This window comes from Heptranchias perlo, chromosome 15, assembly GCF_035084215.1.
Source record: "Heptranchias perlo isolate sHepPer1 chromosome 15, sHepPer1.hap1, whole genome shotgun sequence".
In the NCBI taxonomy this organism is placed as follows: domain Eukaryota; kingdom Metazoa; phylum Chordata; class Chondrichthyes; order Hexanchiformes; family Hexanchidae; genus Heptranchias; species Heptranchias perlo.
In genome coordinates this window covers 65,571,006-65,593,100 of record NC_090339.1, presented here as the reverse complement: position 1 = coordinate 65,593,100, position 22,095 = coordinate 65,571,006, and positions in this window count along the sequence as shown.

Genomic DNA, 22,095 nt, shown 5'->3' with positions numbered 1-22,095 from the left:
TGTTTGCCGGAAGCTTGTGTGATGGAAGATTGTTTTACGGAAGATTGTGTGATGGAAGATTGTTTGGTGGAAGATTGTTTGCCGGAAGGTTGTGTGATGGAAGATTGTTTTACGGAAGATTGTGTGATGGAAGATTGTTTGGTGGAAGATTGTTTGCCGAAAGATTGTGTGATGGAAGATTGTTTGGTGGAAGATTGTTTGGTGGAAGATTGTTTGATGGAAGATTGTTAAATGGGACATTGTGTAATGGAATGTTGTTTGATGGAAGATTGTTTGATGGAAGATTGTTTGGTGGAAGATTGTTTGATGGAAGATTGTTAAATGGGACATTGTGTAATGGAATATTGTTTGGTGGAAGATTTTGTGATGGAAGATTATTTGATGGAAGATTATTTCGTTGAAGATTTTTTGATGGACCATTGTTTGGTGGAAGATTGTTTGATGGAAGATTGTGTGTTGGATGATTATTTGTTGGAAGATTGTTTGGTGGAAGATTGTTTGATGGAAGATTGTGTGATGGAAGATTATTTGGTGGAAGATTGTTCAATGCGACATTGTGTAATGGAATATTTTTTGTGGAAGATTGTGTGATGGTAGATTGTTTGTTGGACTATTGTTTGGTGGAAGATTGTTAAATGGGACATTGTGTAATGGAATATTGTTTGGTGGAAGATTGTGTGATGGAAGGTTGTTTGATGGATGAATGTTTGGCAGAAGATAGTTTGATGGAAGATTGTTTGATGGAAGATTGTTTTATGGAAGATTGTTTGGTGGAAGATTGTGTGATGGAAGATTGTTTGATGGAAGATTGTTTGATGGAAGATTGTGTGATGGAGATTGTTTGATGGAAGATTGTTTGATGGAAGATTGTTTGATGGAAGATTGTTTGATGGAAGATTGTTTGATGGAAGATTGTGTGATGGAAGATTGTTTGATGGAAGATTGTTTGATGGAAGATTGTTTGATGGAAGATTGTGTGATGGAAGATTGTGTGATGGAAGATTGTTTGATGGAAGATTGTTTGATGGAAGATTGTTTGATGGAAGATTGTGTGATGGAAGATTGTTTGATGGAAGATTGTTTGATGGAAGATTGTTTGATGGAAGATTGTTTGATGGAAGATTGTGTGATGGAAGATTGTTTGATGGAAGATTGTTTGATGGAAGATTGTTTGATGGAAGATTGTTTGATGGAAGATTGTTTGATGGAAGATTGTTTGATGGAAGATTGTTTTATGGAAGATTGTGTGATGGAAGATTGTTTGATGGAAGATTGTGTGATGGAAGATTGTGTGATGGAAGATTGTTTTATGGAAGATTGTTTGATGGAAGATTGTTTGATGGAAGATTGTTTGATGGAAGATTGTTTGATGGAAGATTGTTTGATGGAAGATTGTTTGATGGAAGATTGTTTGATGGAAGATTGTTTTATGGAAGATTGTTTGATGGAAGATTGTGTGATGGAAGATTGTTTTATGGAAGATTGTTTGATGGAAGATTGTTTGATGGAAGATTGTTTGATGGAAGATTGTTTTATGGAAGATTGTTTGATGGAAGATTGTTTGGTGGAAGATTGTTTGTTGGAAGATTGTTTGATGGAAGATTGTTTATTGGATGATTGTTTGATGGAAGATTGTGTGATGGAAGATTGTTTTATGGAAGATTGTTTGATGGAAGATTGTTTGATGGAAGATTGTGTGATGGAAGATTGTTTTATGGAAGATTGTTTGATGGAAGATTGTTTGATGGAAGATTGTTTGATGGAAGATTGTTTGATGGAAGATTGTTTGGTGGAAGATTGTTTGTTGGAAGATTGTTTGATGGAAGATTGTTTATTGGATGATTGTTTGATGGAAGATTATTTGGTGGAAGATTGTTTGATGGAAGATTGTTTGGTGGAAGATTGTTTGTTGGAAGATTGTTTGAGGGAAGATTGTTTGTTGGAACATTGTTTGATTGAAGATTGTGTGATGGAAGATCGTTTACCGGAAGATTGTGTGATGGAAGGTTGTTTTGTGGAAGATTGTGTGATGGAAGATTGTTTGGTGGAAGATTGTTTGATGGAAGATTGTTTTATGGAAGATTGTTAAATGGGACATTGTGTAATGGAAGATTGTTTGGTGGAAGATTATGTGATGGAACATTGTTGGATGGGACATTGTGTAATGGAAGATTGTTTGGAAGAAGATTGTGTGATGGTAGATTGTTTGATGGAAGATTGATTGGTGGAAGATTGTTTGATGGAAGATTGTTTGTTGGATGATTGTGTGATGGAAGATTGGTTGGTGGAAGATTGTGCGGTGGACAACTGTTTTTTTGGAAGATTGCTTGATGGAAGATTGTTTGGTGGAAGATTGTTTGGTGGAAGATTGTTTGGTGGAAGATTGCGTGATGGAAGATTGTTTGGTGGAAGATTGTTAAATGGGACATTGTGTAATGGAAGATTGTTTAGATGAAGATTGTGTGATGGTAGATTGTTTGATGGAAGATTGTTTGATGGAAGATTGTTAAATGGGACATTGTGTAATGGAAGATTGTTTAGATGAAGATTGTGTAATGGAAGATTGTTGGATGGAAGATTGTTTGGTGGAAGATTGTTTGATGGAAGATTGTTTGATTGAAGATTATTTGGTGGAAGATTGTTTGATGGAAGATTGTTTTATGGAAGGTTGTGTGATGGAAGGTTATGTGATGGACGATATTTTGATGGAGCATTATTTGATGGAAGATTATTTCGTTGAAGATTTTTTGATGGACCATTGTTTGGTGGAAGATTGTTTGATGGAAGATTGTTTAATGGAAGATTGTTTGATGGAAGATTGTGTGTTGGATGATTGTTTGGTGGAAGATTGTTTGATGGAAGATTGTTTGATGGAAGATTGTGTGTTGGATGATTGTTTGGTGGATGATTGTTTGGTGGAAGATTGTTTAATGGAAGATTGTTTGATGGAAGATTGTGTGTTGGATGATTGTTTGGTGGAAGATTGTTTGATGGAAGATTGTTTGATGGAAGATTGTTTGATGGAAGATTGTTTAATGGAAGATTTTGTCATGGACGATATTTTGTTGGAAGAGTGTTTGATGGAAGATTGTTTGATTGAAGATTGCTTGTTGGAAGATTGTTTGATGGAAGATTGTTTGGTGGAAGATTGTTTGATGGAAGATTGTTTGATGGAAGATTGTTAAATGGGACATTGTGTAATGGAAGATTGTTTGGAAGAAGATTGTGTGATGGTAGATTGTTTGATGGAAGATTGTGTGTTGGATGATTGTTTGGTGGAAGATTGGTTGGTGGAAGATTGTGCGGTGGACAACTGTTTTTTTGGAAGATTGCTTGATGGAAGATTGTGTCATGAAAGATTGTTTGATGGAAGATTGTTAAATGGGACATTGTGTAATGGAAGATTGTTTGGAAGAAGATTGTGTGATGGTAGATTGTTTGATGGAAGATTGTGTGTTGGATGATTGTTTGGTGGAAGATTGGTTGGTGGAAGATTGTGCGGTGGACAACTGTTTTTTTGGAAGATTGCTTGATGGAAGATTGTGTCATGAAAGATTGTTTGATGGAAGATTGTTTGATGGAAGATTGTTTGGTGGAAGATTGTTTGGTGGAAGATTGTTTGGTGGAAGATTGTTTGGTGGAAGATTGTTTGGTGGAAGATTGTGTGATGGAAGATTGTTTGATGGAAGATTGTTTGATGGAATATTGTTTGGTGGATGATTGTCTGATGGAAGATTGTTTGGTGAAAGATTGCGTGATGGAAGATTGTTTGATTGAAGATTATTTGGTGGAAGATTGTTTGATGGAAGATTGTTTTATGGAAGGTTGTGTGATGGAAGATTGTGTGATGGTAGATTGTTTGTTGGAAGATTGTTTGATGGAAGATTGTTTGATGGAAGGTTGTTTGATGGAAGATTGTGTCATGGAAGGTTATGTGATGGACGATATTTTGATGGAGCATTATTTGATGGAAGATTATTTCGTTGAAGATTTTTTGATGGACCATTGTTTGGTGGAAGATTGTTTGATGGAAGATTGTTTAATGGAAGATTGTTTGATGGAAGATTGTTTGATGGAAGATTGTGTGTTGGATGATTGTTTGGTGGAAGATTGTTTGATGGAAGATTGTGCAATGGAATATCGTTTGGTGGATGATTGTGTGGTGGAAGATTGTTTGGTGGAAGATTGTTTGATGGAAGATTGTTTGATGGAAGATTGTCTGGTGGAAGATTGTTTAGTGGAAGATTGTTTGATGGAAGATTGCGTCATGGAATGTTGTTTGGTGGATGTTTGTGAGATGGAAGATTGTTTGGTGGAAGATTGCGTGATGGAAGATTGTTTGGTGGAAGATTGCGTGATAGAAGATTGTTTGATGGAAGATTGTTTGATGGAAGATTCTGTGATGGAAGATTGTTTGGTGGAAGATTGTTTGATGGAAGGTTGTTTAATGGAAGATTTTGTCATGGACGAAATTCTGATGGAAGAGTGTTTGATGGAAGATTGTTTGATTGAAGATTGCTTGATGGAAGATTGTTTGATGGAAGATTGTGTGATGGAAGATTGTTTGATGGAAGATTGTTTGATGGAAGATTGTTTGATGGAAGATTGTTTGATGGAAGATTGTTTGATGGAAGATTGTGTGATGGAAGATTGTTTGATGGAAGATTGTTTGATGGAAGATTGTTTGATGGAAGATGGTTTGATGGAAGATTGTTTTATGGAAGATTGTTTGATGGAAGATTGTTTGATGGAAGATTGTTTGATGGAAGATGGTTTGATGGAAGATTGTTTTATGGAAGATTGTTTGTTGTAAGATTGTTTGATGGAAGATTGTTTGATGGAAGATTGTTTGTTGTAAGATTGTTTGATGGAAGATTGTGTGATGGAAGATTGTTTGATGGAAGATTGCTTGTTGTAAGATTGTTTGATGGAAGATTGTTTGATGGAAGATTGTTTGTTGTAAGATTGTTTGATGGAAGATTGTTTGATTGAAGATTGTTTGATGGAAGATTGTGTGATGGAAGATTGTTTGTTGTAAGATTGTTTGATGGAAGATTGTGTGATGGAAGATTGTTTGATGGAAGATTGTGTGATGGAAGATTGTTTGATGGAAGATTGTTTGATGGAAGATTGTGTGATGGAAGATTGTTTGATGGAAGATTGTTTGATGGAAGATTGTTTGATGGAAGATTGTTTGATGGAAGATTGTTTGATGGAAGATTGTTTGATGGAAGATTGTGTGATGGAAGATTGTTTGATGGAAGATTGTTTGATGGAAGATTGTTTGATGGAAGATTGTTTGATGGAAGATTGTTTGATGGAAGATTGTTTGATGGAAGATTGTTTGATGGAAGATTGTTTGATGGAAGATGGTTTGATGGAAGATTGTTTGATGGAAGATTGTTTGATGGAAGATTGTTTGATGGAAGATTGTTTGATGGAAGATTGTGTGATGGAAGATTGTTTGATGGAAGATTGTTTGATGGAAGATTGTTTGATGGAAGATTGTTTGATGGAAGATTGTTTGATGGAAGATTGTTTGATGGAAGATTGTTTGATGGAAGATTGTTTGATGGAAGATTGTTTGATGGAAGATTGTTTGATGGAAGATTGTTTGATGGAAGATTGTTTGATGGAAGATTGTGTGATGGAAGATTGTTTGATGGAAGATTGTTTGATGGAAGATTGTTTGATGGAAGATTGTTTGATGGAAGATTGTTTGGTGGAAGATTGTTTGATGGAAGATTGTTTGATGGAAGATTGTTTGATGGAAGATTGTTTGATGGAAGATTGTTTGATGGAAGATTGTTTGATGGAAGATTGTTTGGTGGAAGATTGTTTGATGGAAGATTGTTTGATGGAAGATGGTTTGATGGAAGATTGTTTGATGGAAGATTGTTTGATGGAAGATTGTGTGATGGAAGATTGTGTGATGGAAGATTGTTTGGTGGAAGATTGTGTGATGGAAGATTGTTTGATGGAAGATTGTTTGATGGAAGATTGTGTGATGGAAGATTGTTTGATGGAAGATTGTTTGATGGAAGATTGTTTGATGGAAGATTGTGTGATGGAAGATTGTTTGATGGAAGATTGTTTGATGGAAGATTGTTTGATGGAAGATTGTTTGATGGAAGATTGTTTGATGGAAGATTGTTTGATGGAAGATTGTTTGATGGAAGATTGTTTGATGGAAGATTGTTTGATGGAAGATTGTTTGATGGAAGATTGTGTGATGGAAGATTGTTTGATGGAAGATTGTTTGATGGAAGATTGTGTGATGGAAGATTGTTTGATGGAAGATTGTTTGATGGAAGATTGTTTGATGGAAGATTGTGTGATGGAAGATTGTTTGATGGAAGATTGTTTGATGGAAGATTGTGTGATGGAAGATTGTTTGATGGAAGATTGTGTGATGGAAGATTGTTTGATGGAAGATTGTTTGATGGAAGATTGTTTGATGGAAGATTGTTTGATGGAAGATTGTGTGATGGAAGATTGTTTGATGGAAGATTGTTTGATGGAAGATTGTTTGATGGAAGATTGTGTGATGGAAGATTGTTTGATGGAAGATTGTTTGATGGAAGATTGTGTGATGGAAGATTGTTTGATGGAAGATTGTTTGATGGAAGATTGTTTGATGGAAGATTGTTTGATGGAAGATTGTGTGATGGAAGATTGTTTGATGGAAGATTGTTTGATGGAAGATTGTGTGATGGAAGATTGTTTGATGGAAGATTGTGTGATGGAAGATTGTTTGATGGAAGATTGTTTGATGGAAGATTGTTTGATGGAAGATTGTTTGATGGAAGATTGTTTGATGGAAGATTGTTTGGTGGAAGATTGTTTGATGGAAGATTGTTTGATGGAAGATTGTTTGATGGAAGGTTGTGTGATGGAAGATTGTTTGATGGAAGATTGTTTGATGGAAGATTGTGTGATGGAAGATTGTGTGATGGAAGATTGTTTGATGGAAGATTGTTTGATGGAATATTGTTTGATGGAAGATTGTTTGATGGAAGATTGTTTGATGGAAGATTGTTTGATGGAAGATTGTGTGATGGAAGATTGTTTGATGGAAGATTGTGTGATGGAAGATTGTGTGATGGAAGATTGTTTGATGGAAGATTGTTTGATGGAAGATTGTTTGATGGAAGATTGTGTGATGGAAGATTGTTTGATGGAAGATTGTTTGATGGTAGATTGTTTGATGGAAGATTGTGTGATGGAAGATTGTTTGATGGAAGATTGTTTGATGGAAGATTGTGTGATGGAAGATTGTTTGATGGAAGATTGTTTGATGGAAGATTGTTTGATGGAAGATTGTGTGATGGAAGATTGTTTGATGGAAGATTGTGTGATGGAAGAATGTTTGATGGAAGATTGTTTGATGGAAGATTGTTTGATGGAAGATTGTGTGATGGAAGATTGTGTGATGGAAGATTGTTTGATGGAAGATTGTTTGATGGAAGATTGTGTGATGGAAGATTGTTTGATGGAAGATTGTGTGATGGAAGATTGTTTGATGGAAGATTGTTTGATGGAAGATTGTTTGATGGAAGATTGTTTGATGGAAGATTGTTTGATGGTAGATTGTTTGATGGAAGATTGTGTGATGGAAGATTGTTTGATGGAAGATTGTTTGATGGAAGATTGTGTGATGGAAGATTGTTTGATGGAAGATTGTTTGATGGAAGATTGTTTGATGGAAGATTGTTTGATGGAAGATTGTTTGATGGTAGATTGTTTGATGGAAGATTGTTTGGTGGAAGATTGTGTGATGGAAGATTGTGTGATGGAAGATTGTTTGATGGAAGATTGTGTGATGGAAGATTGTTTGATGGAAGATTGTTTGATGGAAGATTGTGTGATGGAAGATTGTTTGATGGAAGATTGTGTGATGGAAGATTGTTTGATGGAAGATTGTTTGATGGAAGATTGTGTGATGGAAGATTGTTTGATGGAAGATTGTTTGATGGAAGATTGTTTGATGGAAGATTGTTTGATGGAAGATTGTTTGATGGAAGATTGTTTGATGGAAGATTGTTTGATGGAAGATTGTTTGATGGAAGATTGTTTGGTGGAAGATTGTTTGATGGAAGATTGTTTGATGGAAGATTGTGTGATGGAAGATTGTTTGATGGAAGATTGTTTGATGGAAGATTGTTTGATGGAAGATTGTTTGGTGGAAGATTGTTTGATGGAAGATTGTGTGATGGAAGATTGTGTGATGGAAGATTGTTTGATGGAAGATTGTTTTATGGAAGATTGTTTGATGGAAGATTGTTTGATGGAAGATTGTGTGATGGAAGATTGTTTGATGGAAGATTGTTTGATGGAAGATTGTGTGATGGAAGATTGTTTGATGGAAGATTGTTTGATGGAAGATTGTTTTATGGAAGATTGTTTGATGGAAGATTGTTTGATGGAAGATTGTGTGATGGAAGATTGTTTGATGGAAGATTGTTTGATGGAAGATTGTGTGATGGAAGATTGTTTGATGGAAGATTGTGTGATGGAAGATTGTGTGATGGAAGATTGTTTGATGGAAGATTGTTTGATGGAAGATTGTTTGATGGAAGATTGTGTGATGGAAGATTGTTTGATGGAAGATTGTTTTATGGAAGATTGTTTTATGGAAGATTGTTTGATGGAAGATTGTGTGATGGAAGATTGTGTGATGGAAGATTGTGTGATGGAAGATTGTTTGATGGAAGATTGTTTGATGGAAGATTGTGTGATGGAAGATTGTGTGATGGAAGATTGTTTGATGGAAGATTGTTTGATGGAAGATTGTGTGTTGGATGATTGTTTGGTGGAAGATTGTTTGATGGAAGATTGATTGATGGAAGATTGTTTGGTGGAAGATTGGTTGTTGGGAGATTGTTCGGTGGAAGATTGTTTGATGGAAGATTGTTTGATGGAAGATTGTTTGATGGAAGATTGTTTGATGGAAGATTGTTTGATGGAAGATTGATTGATGGAAGATTGTTTGGTGGAAGATTGTTTGATGGAAGATTGTTTGATGGAAGATTGTTTGATGGAAGATTGTGTGATGGAAGATTGTGTGATGGAAGATTGTTTGATGGAAGATTGTTTGATGGAAGATTGTTTTATGGAAGATTGTGTGATGGAAGATTGTTTGATGGAAGATTGTTTTATGGAAGATTGTTTGTTGGATGATTGTTTGTTGTAAGATTGTTTGATGGAAGATTGTTTTATGGAAGATTGTTTTATGGAAGATTGTGTGATGGAAGATTGTTTGATGGAAGATTGTTTGATGGAAGATTGTTTGTTGGATGATTGTTTGTTGTAAGATTGTTTGATGGAAGATTGTTTTATGGAAGATTGTTTGATGGAAGATTGTTTGATGGAAGATTGTTTGATGGAAGATTGTTTGATGGAAGATTGTTTTATGGAAGATTGTTTGATGGAAGATTGTTTTATGGAAGATTGTTTTATGGAAGATTGTTTGTTGGATGATTGTTTGTTGTAAGATTGTTTGATGGAAGATTGTTTTATGGAAGATTGTTTGATGGAAGATTGTTTTATGGAAGATTGTTTGTTGGATGATTGTTTGATGGAAGATTGTTTTATGGAAGATTGTGTGATGGAAGATTGTTTGATGGAAGATTGTTTGATGGAAGATTGTTTGATGGAAGATTGTTTGGTGGAAGATTTTTTGTTGGAAGATTGTTTGATGGAAGATTGTTGGATGGAAGATTGTGTGTTGGATGATTGTTTGAGGGAAGATTGTTTGTTGGAACATTGTTTGATTGAAGATTGTGTGATGGAAGATCGTTTGCCGGAAGATTGTGTGATTGAAAGTTGTTTTGTGGAAGATTGTGTGATGGAAGATTGTTTGGTGGAAGATTGTTTGGTGGAAGATTGTGTGATGGAAGATTGTGTGATGGAAGATTGTTTGGTGGAAGATTGCGTGCTGGAAGATTGTTTGGTGGAAGATTGTGTGATGGAAGATTGTGTGATGGAAGATTGTTTGGTGGAATATTGTTTGGTGGAAGATTGTTAAATGGGACATTCTGTAATGGAAGATTGTTTGGTGGAAGATTATGTGATGGAAGATTGTGTGATGGACGACATTTTGATGGAAGATTATTTGATGGAAGATTCTTTCGTTGAAGATTTTTTGACGGACCATTGATTGGTGGAAGATTGTTTGATGGAAGATTGTTTGATGGAAGATTGTTTGATGGAAGATTGTTTGGTGGAAGATTGTGTGTTGGATGATTGTTTGATGGAAGATTGTTTGGTGGAAGATTGTTTGATGGAAGATTGTGTGTTGGATGATTGTTTGATGGAAGATTGTTTGATGGAAGATTGTTTGGTGGAAGATTGTGTGTTGGATGATTGTTTGATGGAAGATTGTTTGATGGAAGATTGTTTGGTGGAAGATTGTGTGTTGGATGATTGTTTGGTGGAAGATTGTTTGATGGAAGATTGATTGATGGAAGATTGTTTGGTGGAAGATTGGTTGTTGGGAGATTGTTCGGTGGAAGATTGTTTGATGGAAGATTGTTTGATGGAAGATTGTTTGATGGAAGATTGTTTGATGGAAGATTGTTTGATGGAAGATTGATTGATGGAAGATTGTTTGGTGGAAGATTGTTTGATGGAAGATTGTTTGATGGAAGATTGTTTGATGGAAGATTGTGTGATGGAAGATTGTGTGATGGAAGATTGTTTGATGGAAGATTGTTTGATGGAAGATTGTTTTATGGAAGATTGTGTGATGGAAGATTGTTTGATGGAAGATTGTTTTATGGAAGATTGTTTGTTGGATGATTGTTTGTTGTAAGATTGTTTGATGGAAGATTGTTTTATGGAAGATTGTTTTATGGAAGATTGTGTGATGGAAGATTGTTTGATGGAAGATTGTTTGATGGAAGATTGTTTGTTGGATGATTGTTTGTTGTAAGATTGTTTGATGGAAGATTGTTTTATGGAAGATTGTTTGATGGAAGATTGTTTGATGGAAGATTGTTTGATGGAAGATTGTTTGATGGAAGATTGTTTTATGGAAGATTGTTTGATGGAAGATTGTTTTATGGAAGATTGTTTTATGGAAGATTGTTTGTTGGATGATTGTTTGTTGTAAGATTGTTTGATGGAAGATTGTTTTATGGAAGATTGTTTGATGGAAGATTGTTTTATGGAAGATTGTTTGTTGGATGATTGTTTGATGGAAGATTGTTTTATGGAAGATTGTGTGATGGAAGATTGTTTGATGGAAGATTGTTTGATGGAAGATTGTTTGATGGAAGATTGTTTGGTGGAAGATTTTTTGTTGGAAGATTGTTTGATGGAAGATTGTTGGATGGAAGATTGTGTGTTGGATGATTGTTTGAGGGAAGATTGTTTGTTGGAACATTGTTTGATTGAAGATTGTGTGATGGAAGATCGTTTGCCGGAAGATTGTGTGATTGAAAGTTGTTTTGTGGAAGATTGTGTGATGGAAGATTGTTTGGTGGAAGATTGTTTGGTGGAAGATTGTGTGATGGAAGATTGTGTGATGGAAGATTGTTTGGTGGAAGATTGCGTGCTGGAAGATTGTTTGGTGGAAGATTGTGTGATGGAAGATTGTGTGATGGAAGATTGTTTGGTGGAATATTGTTTGGTGGAAGATTGTTAAATGGGACATTCTGTAATGGAAGATTGTTTGGTGGAAGATTATGTGATGGAAGATTGTGTGATGGACGACATTTTGATGGAAGATTATTTGATGGAAGATTCTTTCGTTGAAGATTTTTTGACGGACCATTGATTGGTGGAAGATTGTTTGATGGAAGATTGTTTGATGGAAGATTGTTTGATGGAAGATTGTTTGGTGGAAGATTGTGTGTTGGATGATTGTTTGATGGAAGATTGTTTGGTGGAAGATTGTTTGATGGAAGATTGTGTGTTGGATGATTGTTTGATGGAAGATTGTTTGATGGAAGATTGTTTGGTGGAAGATTGTGTGTTGGATGATTGTTTGATGGAAGATTGTTTGATGGAAGATTGTTTGGTGGAAGATTGTGTGTTGGATGATTGTTTGGTGGAAGATTGTTTGATGGAAGATTGATTGATGGAAGATTGTTTGGTGGAAGATTGTTTGTTGGAAGATTGGTTGGTGGAAGATTGTTCGGTGGACAACTGTTTTTTTGGAAGATTGTTTGATGGAAGATTGTGTCATGGAAGATTGTGTCATGGACGATATTTTGATGGTAGATTGTTTGTTCGAACATTGTTTGATGGAAGATTGTGTGATGGAAGATTGTTTGGTGGAAGATTGTTTGCCGGAAGATTGGGTGATGGAAGATTGTTTGTTGGTAGATTGTGTGATAGGAGATTGTGTCATGGACGATATTTTGATGGTAGATTGTTTAATGGAAGATTGTTTGGTGGATGATTGTTAAATGGGACATTGTGTGATGGAAGATTGCTTGTTGGATGATTGTGTGATGGAATATTGGTTGGTGGAAGATTCTGCGGTGGACAACTGTTTTTTTGGAAGATTGTTTGATGGAAGATTGTGTCATGGAAGATTGTGTCATGGACGATATTTTGATGGTAGATTGTTTGGTGGAAGATTGTTTGATGGAAGATTGTTTGGTGGAAGATTGTTAAATGGGACATTGTGTAATGGAAGATTGTTTGGAAGAAGATTGTGTGATGGTAGATTGTTTGATGGAAGATTGTTTGATGGAAGATTGTTGAATGGGACATTGTGTAATGGAAGATTGTTTGATGGAAGATTGTTTGATGGAAGATTGTTTGATGGAAGATTGTTTGATGGAAGATTGTTTGGTGGAAGATTGTTTGATGGAAGATGGTTTGATGGAAGATTGTTTGATGGAAGATTGTTTGATGGAAGATTGTTTGATGGAAGATTGTGTGATGGAAGATTGTGTGATGGAAGATTGTTTGGTGGAAGATTGTGTGATGGAAGATTGTTTGATGGAAGATTGTTTGATGGAAGATTGTGTGATGGAAGATTGTTTGATGGAAGATTGTTTGATGGAAGATTGTTTGATGGAAGATTGTGTGATGGAAGATTGTTTGATGGAAGATTGTTTGATGGAAGATTGTTTGATGGAAGATTGTTTGATGGAAGATTGTTTGATGGAAGATTGTTTGATGGAAGATTGTTTGATGGAAGATTGTTGAATGGGACATTGTGTAATGGAAGATTGTTTGATGGAAGATTGTTTGATGGAAGATTGTTTGATGGAAGATTGTTTGGTGGAAGATTGTTAAATGGGACATTGTGTAATGGAAGATTGTTTGGAAGAAGATTGTGTGATGGTAGATTGTTTGATGGAAGATTGTTTGATGGAAGATTGTTTGATGGAAGATTGTTGAATGGGACATTGTGTAATGGAAGATTGTTTGATGGAAGATTGTTTGATGGAAGATTGTTTGATGGAAGATTGTTTGGTGGAAGATTGTTTGATGGAAGATTGTTTGATGGAAGATGGTTTGATGGAAGATTGTTTGATGGAAGATTGTGTGATGGAAGATTGTTTGATGGAAGATTGTTTGATGGAAGATTGTTTGATGGAAGATTGTTTGATGGAAGATTGTTTGATGGAAGATTGTTTGATGGAAGATTGTTTGATGGAAGATTGTTTGATGGAAGATTGTTTGATGGAAGATTGTTTTATGGAAGATTGTGTGATGGAAGATTGTTTGATGGAAGATTGTTTGATGGAAGATTGTGTGATGGAAGATTGTTTGATGGAAGATTGTTTGATGGAAGATTGTTTGATGGAAGATTGTGTGATGGAAGATTGTTTGATGGAAGATTGTTTGATGGAAGATTATGTGATGGAAGATTGTTTGATGGAAGATTGTGTGATGGAAGATTGTTTGATGGAAGATTGTTTGATGGAAGATTGTTTGATGGAAGATTGTTTGATGGAAGATTGTGTGATGGAAGATTGTTTGATGGAAGATTGTTTGATGGAAGATTGTTTGATGGAAGATTGTGTGATGGAAGATTGTTTGATGGAAGATTGTTTGATGGAAGATTGTGTGATGGAAGATTGTTTGATGGAAGATTGTTTGATGGAAGATTGTTTGATGGAAGATTGTTTGATGGAAGATTGTGTGATGGAAGATTGTTTGATGGAAGATTGTTTGATGGAAGATTGTGTGATGGAAGATTGTTTGATGGAAGATTGTGTGATGGAAGATTGTTTGATGGAAGATTGTTTGATGGAAGATTGTTTGATGGAAGATTGTTTGATGGAAGATTGTTTGATGGAAGATTGTTTGATGGAAGATTGTTTGATGGAAGATTGTTTGATGGAAGGTTGTGTGATGGAAGATTGTTTGATGGAAGATTGTTTGATGGAAGATTGTGTGATGGAAGATTGTGTGATGGAAGATTGTTTGATGGAAGATTGTTTGATGGAAGATTGTTTGATGGAAGATTGTTTGATGGAAGATTGTTTGATGGAAGATTGTTTGATGGAAGATTGTGTGATGGAAGATTGTTTGATGGAAGATTGTGTGATGGAAGATTGTGTGATGGAAGATTGTTTGATGGAAGATTGTTTGATGGAAGATTGTTTGATGGAAGATTGTGTGATGGAAGATTGTTTGATGGAAGATTGTTTGATGGTAGATTGTTTGATGGAAGATTGTGTGATGGAAGATTGTTTGATGGAAGATTGTTTGATGGAAGATTGTGTGATGGAAGATTGTTTGATGGAAGATTGTTTGATGGAAGATTGTTTGATGGAAGATTGTGTGATGGAAGATTGTTTGATGGAAGATTGTGTGATGGAAGAATGTTTGATGGAAGATTGTTTGATGGAAGATTGTTTGATGGAAGATTGTGTGATGGAAGATTGTGTGATGGAAGATTGTTTGATGGAAGATTGTTTGATGGAAGATTGTGTGATGGAAGATTGTTTGATGGAAGATTGTGTGATGGAAGATTGTTTGATGGAAGATTGTTTGATGGAAGATTGTTTGATGGAAGATTGTTTGATGGAAGATTGTTTGATGGTAGATTGTTTGATGGAAGATTGTGTGATGGAAGATTGTTTGATGGAAGATTGTTTGATGGAAGATTGTGTGATGGAAGATTGTTTGATGGAAGATTGTTTGATGGAAGATTGTTTGATGGAAGATTGTTTGATGGAAGATTGTTTGGTGGAAGATTGTGTGATGGAAGATTGTGTGATGGAAGATTGTTTGATGGAAGATTGTTTGATGGAAGATTGTTTGATGGTAGATTGTTTGATGGAAGATTGTTTGGTGGAAGATTGTGTGATGGAAGATTGTGTGATGGAAGATTGTTTGATGGAAGATTGTGTGATGGAAGATTGTTTGATGGAAGATTGTTTGATGGAAGATTGTTTGATGGAAGATTGTGTGATGGAAGATTGTTTGATGGAAGATTGTTTGATGGAAGATTGTTTGATGGAAGATTGTTTGATGGAAGATTGTTTGATGGAAGATTGTTTGATGGAAGATTGTTTGATGGAAGATTGTTTGGTGGAAGATTGTTTGATGGAAGATTGTTTGATGGAAGATTGTGTGATGGAAGATTGTTTGATGGAAGATTGTTTGATGGAAGATTGTTTGATGGAAGATTGTTTGGTGGAAGATTGTTTGATGGAAGATTGTGTGATGGAAGATTGTGTGATGGAAGATTGTTTGATGGAAGATTGTTTTATGGAAGATTGTTTGATGGAAGATTGTTTGATGGAAGATTGTGTGATGGAAGATTGTTTGATGGAAGATTGTTTGATGGAAGATTGTGTGATGGAAGATTGTTTGATGGAAGATTGTTTGATGGAAGATTGTTTTATGGAAGATTGTTTGATGGAAGATTGTTTGATGGAAGATTGTGTGATGGAAGATTGTTTGATGGAAGATTGTTTGATGGAAGATTGTGTGATGGAAGATTGTTTGATGGAAGATTGTGTGATGGAAGATTGTGTGATGGAAGATTGTTTGATGGAAGATTGTTTGATGGAAGATTGTTTGATGGAAGATTGTGTGATGGAAGATTGTTTGATGGAAGATTGTTTTATGGAAGATTGTTTTATGGAAGATTGTTTGATGGAAGATTGTGTGATGGAAGATTGTGTGATGGAAGATTGTGTGATGGAAGATTGTTTGATGGAAGATTGTTTGATGGAAGATTGTGTGATGGAAGATTGTGTGATGGAAGATTGTTTGATGGAAGATTGTTTGATGGAAGATTGTGTGTTGGATGATTGTTTGGTGGAAGATTGTTTGATGGAAGATTGATTGATGGAAGATTGTTTGGTGGAAGATTGGTTGTTGGAAGATTGTTCGGTGGAAGATTGTTTGATGGAAGATTGTTTGATGGAAGATTGTTTGATGGAAGATTGTTTGATGGAAGATTGTTTGATGGAAGATTGATTGATGGAAGATTGTTTGGAGGAAGATTGTTTGATGGAAGATTGTTTGATGGAAGATTGTTTGATGGAAGATTGTGTGATGGAAGATTGTGTGATGGAAGATTGTTTGATGGAAGATTGTTTGATGGAAGATTGTTTTATGGAAGATTGTGTGATGGAAGATTGTTTGATGGAAGATTGTTTTATGGAAGATTGTTTGTTGGATGATTGTTTGTTGTAAGATTGTTTGATGGAAGATTGTTTTATGGAAGATTGTTTTATGGAAGATTGTGTGATGGAAGATTGTTTGATGGAAGATTGTTTGATGGAAGATTGTTTGTTGGATGATTGTTTGTTGTAAGATTGTTTGATGGAAGATTGTTTTATGGAAGATTGTTTGATGGAAGATTGTTTGATGGAAGATTGTTTGATGGAAGATTGTTTGATGGAAGATTGTTTTATGGAAGATTGTTTGATGGAAGATTGTTTTATGGAAGATTGTTTTATGGAAGATTGTTTGTTGGATGATTGTTTGTTGTAAGATTGTTTGATGGAAGATTGTTTTATGGAAGATTGTTTGATGGAAGATTGTTTTATGGAAGATTGTTTGTTGGATGATTGTTTGATGGAAGATTGTTTTATGGAAGATTGTGTGATGGAAGATTGTTTGATGGAAGATTGTTTGATGGAAGATTGTTTGATGGAAGATTGTTTGGTGGAAGATTTTTTGTTGGAAGATTGTTTGATGGAAGATTGTTGGATGGAAGATTGTGTGTTGGATGATTGTTTGAGGGAAGATTGTTTGTTGGAACATTGTTTGATTGAAGATTGTGTGATGGAAGATCGTTTGCCGGAAGATTGTGTGATTGAAAGTTGTTTTGTGGAAGATTGTGTGATGGAAGATTGTTTGGTGGAAGATTGTTTGGTGGAAGATTGTGTGATGGAAGATTGTGTGATGGAAGATTGTGTGATGGAAGATTGTTTGGTGGAAGATTGCGTGCTGGAAGATTGTTTGGTGGAAGATTGTGTGATGGAAGATTGTGTGATGGAAGATTGTTTGGTGGAATATTGTTTGGTGGAAGATTGTTAAATGGGACATTCTGTAATGGAAGATTGTTTGGTGGAAGATTATGTGATGGAAGATTGTGTGATGGACGACATTTTGATGGAAGATTATTTGATGGAAGATTCTTTCGTTGAAGATTTTTTGACGGACCATTGATTGGTGGAAGATTGTTTGATGGAAGATTGTTTGATGGAAGATTGTTTGATGGAAGATTGTTTGGTGGAAGATTGTGTGTTGGATGATTGTTTGATGGAAGATTGTTTGGTGGAAGATTGTTTGATGGAAGATTGTGTGTTGGATGATTGTTTGGTGGAAGATTGTTTGATGGAAGATTGATTGATGGAAGATTGTTTGGTGGAAGATTGTTTGTTGGAAGATTGGTTGGTGGAAGATTGTTCGGTGGACAACTGTTTTTTTGGAAGATTGTTTGATGGAAGATTGTGTCATGGAAGATTGTGTCATGGACGATATTTTGATGGTAGATTGTTTGTTCGAACATTGTTTGATGGAAGATTGTGTGATGGAAGATTGTTTGGTGGAAGATTGTTTGCCGGAAGATTGGGTGATGGAAGATTGTTTGTTGGTAGATTGTGTGATAGGAGATTGTGTCATGGACGATATTTTGATGGTAGATTGTTTAATGGAAGATTGTTTGGTGGATGATTGTTAAATGGGACATTGTGTGATGGAAGATTGTTTGGTGGTAGATTGTGTGTTGGAAGATTGCTTGTTGGATGATTGTGTGATGGAATATTGGTTGGTGGAAGATTCTGCGGTGGACAACTGTTTTTTTGGAAGATTGTTTGATGGAAGATTGTGTCATGGAAGATTGTGTCATGGACGATATTTTGATGGTAGATTGTTTGGTGGAAGATTGTTTGATGGAAGATTGTTTGGTGGAAGATTGTTAAATGGGACATTGTGTAATGGAAGATTGTTTGGAAGAAGATTGTGTGATGGTAGATTGTTTGATGGAAGATTGTTTGATGGAAGATTGTTGAATGGGACATTGTGTAATGGAAGATTGTTTGATGGAAGATTGTTTGATGGAAGATTGTTTGATGGAAGATTGTTTGATGGAAGATTGTTTGGTGGAAGATTGTTTGATGGAAGATGGTTTGATGGAAGATTGTTTGATGGAAGATTGTTTGATGGAAGATTGTTTGATGGAAGATTGTGTGATGGAAGATTGTGTGATGGAAGATTGTTTGGTGGAAGATTGTGTGATGGAAGATTGTTTGATGGAAGATTGTTTGATGGAAGATTGTGTGATGGAAGATTGTTTGATGGAAGATTGTTTGATGGAAGATTGTTTGATGGAAGATTGTGTGATGGAAGATTGTTTGATGGAAGATTGTTTGATGGAAGATTGTTTGATGGAAGATTGTTTGATGGAAGATTGTTTGATGGAAGATTGTTTGATGGAAGATTGTTTGATGGAAGATTGTTGAATGGGACATTGTGTAATGGAAGATTGTTTGATGGAAGATTGTTTGATGGAAGATTGTTTGATGGAAGATTGTTTGATGGAAGATTGTTTGGTGGAAGATTGTTTGATGGAAGATTGTTTGATGGAAGATGGTTTGATGGAAGATTGTTTGATGGAAGATTGTTTGATGGAAGATTGTTTGATGGAAGATTGTGTGATGGAAGATTGTGTGATGGAAGATTGTTTGGTGGAAGATTGTGTGATGGAAGATTGTTTGATGGAAGATTGTTTGATGGAAGATTGTGTGATGGAAGATTGTTTGATGGAAGATTGTTTGATGGAAGATTGTTTGATGGAAGATTGTGTGATGGAAGATTGTTTGATGGAAGATTGTTTGATGGAAGATTGTTTGATGGAAGATTGTTTGATGGAAGATTGTTTGATGGAAGATTGTTTGATGGAAGATTGTTTGATGGAAGATTGTTTGATGGAAGATTGTTTGATGGAAGATTGTTTGATGGAAGATTGTGTGATGGAAGATTGTTTGATGGAAGATTGTTTGATGGAAGATTGTGTGATGGAAGATTGTTTGATGGAAGATTGTTTGATGGAAGATTGTTTGATGGAAGATTGTGTGATGGAAGATTGTTTGATGGAAGATTGTTTGATGGAAGATTGTGTGATGGAAGATTGTTTGATGGAAGATTGTGTGATGGAAGATTGTTTGATGGAAGATTGTTTGATGGAAGATTGTTTGATGGAAGATTGTTTGATGGAAGATTGTGTGATGGAAGATTGTTTGATGGAAGATTGTTTGATGGAAGATTGTTTGATGGAAGATTGTGTGATGGAAGATTGTTTGATGGAAGATTGTGTGATGGAAGATTGTTTGATGGAAGATTGTTTGATGGAAGATTGTTTGATGGAAGATTGTTTGATGGAAGATTGTGTGATGGAAGATTGTTTGATGGAAGATTGTTTGATGGAAGATTGTGTGATGGAAGATTGTTTGATGGAAGATTGTGTGATGGAAGATTGTTTGATGGAAGATTGTTTGATGGAAGATTGTTTGATGGAAGATTGTTTGATGGAAGATTGTTTGATGGAAGATTGTTTGGTGGAAGATTGTTTGATGGAAGATTGTTTGATGGAAGATTGTTTGATGGAAGATTGTGTGATGGAAGATTGTGTGATGGAAGATTGTGTGATGGAAGATTGTGTGATGGAAGATTGTTTGATGGAAGATTGTTTGATGGAAGATTGTGTGATGGAAGATTGTTTGATGGAAGATTGTGTGATGGAAGATTGTTTGATGGAAGATTGTTTGATGGAAGATTGTTTGATGGAAGATTGTTTGATGGAAGATTGTTTGATGGTAGATTGTTTGATGGAAGATTGTGTGATGGAAGATTGTTTGATGGAAGATTGTTTGATGGAAGATTGTGTGATGGAAGATTGTTTGATGGAAGATTGTTTGATGGAAGATTGTTTGATGGAAGATTGTTTGATGGAAGATTGTTTGATGGTAGATTGTTTGATGGAAGATTGTTTGGTGGAAGATTGTGTGATGGAAGATTGTGTGATGGAAGATTGTTTGATGGAAGATTGTGTGATGGAAGATTGTTTGATGGAAGATTGTTTGATGGAAGATTGTTTGATGGAAGATTGTGTGATGGAAGATTGTTTGATGGAAGATTGTTTGATGGAAGATTGTTTGATGGAAGATTGTTTGATGGAAGATTGTTTGATGGAAGATTGTTTGATGGAAGATTGTTTGATGGAAGATTGTTTGATGGAAGATTGTTTGGTGGAAGATTGTTTGATGGAAGATTGTTTGATGGAAGATTGTGTGATGGAAGATTGTTTGATGGAAGATTGTTTGATGGAAGATTGTTTGATGGAAGATTGTTTGGTGGAAGATTGTTTGATGGAAGATTGTGTGATGGAAGATTGTGTGATGGAAGATTGTTTGATGGAAGATTGTTTTATGGAAGATTGTTTGATGGAAGATTGTTTGATGGAAGATTGTGTGATGGAAGATTGTTTGATGGAAGATTGTTTGATGGAAGATTGTGTGATGGAAGATTGTTTGATGGAAGATTGTTTTATGGAAGATTGTTTGATGGAAGATTGTTTGATGGAAGATTGTGTGATGGAAGATTGTTTGATGGAAGATTGTTTGATGGAAGATTGTGTGATGGAAGATTGTTTGATGGAAGATTGTGTGATGGAAGATTGTGTGATGGAAGATTGTTTGATGGAAGATTGTTTGATGGAAGATTGTTTGATGGAAGATTGTGTGATGGAAGATTGTTTGATGGAAGATTGTTTTATGGAAGATTGTTTTATGGAAGATTGTTTGATGGAAGATTGTGTGATGGAAGATTGTGTGATGGAAGATTGTGTGATGGAAGATTGTTTGATGGAAGATTGTTTGATGGAAGATTGTGTGATGGAAGATTGTGTGATGGAAGATTGTTTGATGGAAGATTGTTTGATGGAAGATTGTGTGTTGGATGATTGTTTGGTGGAAGATTGTTTGATGGAAGATTGATTGATGGAAGATTGTTTGGTGGAAGATTGGTTGTTGGAAGATTGTTCGGTGGAAGATTGTTTGATGGAAGATTGTTTGATGGAAGATTGTTTGATGGAAGATTGTTTGATGGAAGATTGTTTGATGGAAGATTGATTGATGGAAGATTGTTTGGAGGAAGATTGTTTGATGGAAGATTGTTTGATGGAAGATTGTTTGATGGAAGATTGTGTGATGGAAGATTGTGTGATGGAAGATTGTTTGATGGAAGATTGTTTGATGGAAGATTGTTTTATGGAAGATTGTGTGATGGAAGATTGTTTGATGGAAGATTGTTTTATGGAAGATTGTTTGTTGGATGATTGTTTGTTGTAAGATTGTTTGATGGAAGATTGTTTTATGGAAGATTGTTTTATGGAAGATTGTGTGATGGAAGATTGTTTGATGGAAGATTGTTTGATGGAAGATTGTTTGTTGGATGATTGTTTGTTGTAAGATTGTTTGATGGAAGATTGTTTTATGGAAGATTGTTTGATGGAAGATTGTTTGATGGAAGATTGTTTGATGGAAGATTGTTTGATGGAAGATTGTTTTATGGAAGATTGTTTGATGGAAGATTGTTTTATGGAAGATTGTTTTATGGAAGATTGTTTGTTGGATGATTGTTTGTTGTAAGATTGTTTGATGG